The sequence below is a fragment of the Gavialis gangeticus genome, unplaced genomic scaffold (assembly GCF_001723915.1).
Source record: "Gavialis gangeticus isolate Ggan-Ray unplaced genomic scaffold, GavGan_comp1, whole genome shotgun sequence".
NCBI classification, from domain to species: Eukaryota; Metazoa; Chordata; order Crocodylia; family Gavialidae; genus Gavialis; species Gavialis gangeticus.
Genome location: NW_017728992.1, coordinates 151,184 through 153,710, shown reverse-complemented (window position 1 = coordinate 153,710; position 2,527 = coordinate 151,184). Strand labels below are relative to the sequence as shown.

Below are 2,527 nucleotides of genomic sequence, written 5' to 3'. Positions count from 1 at the left end.
AGTTAATATTTAATGTGGAGTTCTCTTTTAAGAGCCCTTCCCTTCCACCACAGCAGACTTACCAGCTGCACACAGCTCTCCAACTGCTGGGCTGGTATCCGAAATTGGATCCATATTGGCCAATATGCCTCCTTAAAAATCGGCTATCGGTATCAGCCCCAAAAATCTCTATCAGTGCACCCCTAGTAAATTGGGAATAATTTAGACTTTTAGCACATAGGAAGGTGAGGGACACTATTTGGGGTTAAGAAATTAGCCAATTATTTCTGTTAAAATTATCAGCAGTGAAATTAATACTGATTGTTAAATTCTTATTAGGTTTTAAAATTAAAATCACATTGTGATGATTGTACTTTCTTTTCAGTTAGTACTGGCCTATACTACAAAAACTTTGAACCAACCCAGAATTAATTTGGAAAATAAATCTGAATGGTTTTCCCTACCAGGGTCAAAGCATAGATTCTAGCAATTCTGCATTAAAAGTTGAACTGTGTGGCAGGTTATACAGCTACAAAAATTCAGAATGCATGGGCCTACTTAATATTAAAATCAATTAGTGGCATTTAGTATCTCAGAAAGGTAGGGCTTGGAAGGACTTCAGGAGGTCCAAGTCCCTACTCAAGACAGGAATCATCCCTGGCTAAGCCATCCTGGATAAGCACTTGGCAAATTTGGTCTTAAGGATTTCAAAGTGTCGAGATTCCACAAGGTGCCTGGATAAAATGTCCTTATACACTGAAGCTGAATTAGGGGACCTGCGTAGCAACAATTTCAGTTTTATGGAGTGGTCTTTCAACTTTAAGTAATATTTTAAATTGAAAAAAATCTTTCTTTTCTTTTAGGTGGAATTTTTGTTCCATTAATCCTAAGTATTGGACAGACATTTATATATCCTAGTATAATTTGCATCAGTTTTGTATAGCAATGTATAGTGCACTAAGGACTAGGAACAGGCAGACACAGGGCTATCCTGCTGTAGCGCTCACAGCAGCTACTACTGTTGGTAGGCAATGGGGGAGAAGGTAATAGCCTGTTTGCCTTGAGTAAATAGCTATCTAGGATGGACATGGGTAAATGCAACCTAAGCAAATATAATTTATGCCAGTATTTTTACTTTTTATTGTTCAAGGTACAGTATTTTCTTGTGCATAAAATGCCATTAAAAAAGGAAAAAAAAAAAAATCAGTTGCTGGAAACTGGGCATGCATTTCAAAGAAGGGAATACTGTAAAGCAGCTTCTGCCCCACAAACCTCTGCCAGGGGAAAGAGAAAGTAAAGTCACATGAGCTTGGCTCTGCTGTATCTCTAAAATGGTACCAAGCCCTGAGTACCAAGGCAGAAGCTCCTACTGAACCAGCTGGGTGAGCCTCAGCTGTCCCTGCAGGAGCTACTTGCTAGGATCTGAACGTCAGATGACTTGGAAGGTGCTGCTGATTGCCCACCCAGCTCAGCTCAAGAACAGAAAGGCTGGGTATTCCAGGTCAGCTAGCAGCACCTGCAGAGTTCTGCACCTAGGAGGTTAGCAGTATAGCCACAATGTTCTGCACTGCATTGCACAATGTTAGCAGCATATCCACAATGATCCCCCTCACCACTTCCTAATACATCTGCCTGTGCTTTCCCTGGGGAAATACTGCACGTACCAGTATTTTCAAGGAAAAAATCTTCCCCTCCCCCATGATTCTACCTTTCAAAAACAAGGTATGCATCTTATTCAGGTGTGTATTGTATGCAAAAACCTAAAAACAATAATTTTCCACCAGACTGAATTAAATTACCCCAATTTAGGGGCTTTTGTCATCTGTCCACTACTTTTTAAAATGGTGTGTAACCCACACAAAAAGTAGGCTTGGGTAAACTGGACAAAGACAGGAGATGCTGCATGTAGATAGATACCTGTGACTTTTGTTAGGCCTATTGTCTAAGGATACCCCTGCTGCTTACTGTAAATAAAAGAGCATGGCATCAATCACATAAGCAGGGGAAATCTGACCTGTAGCCTGACTGGTTAAATTGAGCAACATTCTTTTTAAATCAATTGGTTGAGAGAGAGGATGTGGGTGTGGTAACCCCTGATTTGATACTTGGGGTGATGTCACTCCAGGTACATAGGAAGGAGGTTTGTGGGTTAAGTGTGAACCCCAGGAAGGGTTCCAGCCGGAGAAATCAATGTGAAGGGAAACTCTCAGGCACAGAGGAGTGAGAGAGTCTCTGGAGTCTGGAACTCCTCTCCTCTCCCTTTCAGTGTCCCCTTTTTCCTGTCCTTGGTTTGGGGTGGGATAATACCATGGGAGTATTAATTCCTGGAGCGAACCATGAGGATTAGAGCCTGGTAAAGTGGGGGTCCGTATTTGGAGCTTGATCCCAGTTGGCGCTGTAGCATTTCTTGCATCTTAGCTTCACTGGATAGCTGAGCCCATCTGTGATTCAGCCTGGCTCCCCATCTTCTAAATTCTTTTGTAGTTTTTTGCCTCAACAGAGCTGGGAATTTGGAACTAGGAATTTCAGGGTGCAATCCACTCACCCC

At 41.9% G+C, this 2,527-nt stretch overlaps 1 protein-coding gene across 1 annotated transcript in view; it reads right to left on the bottom strand.

Moving 5' to 3' along the window:
- TMEM245 (transmembrane protein 245) overlaps positions 1-2,527 on the bottom strand; it is a gene marked incomplete at its 5' end in the record, with an annotated part of 178,928 nt that overhangs the window by 43,185 nt on the left and 133,216 nt on the right. The window lies entirely within an intron of this gene.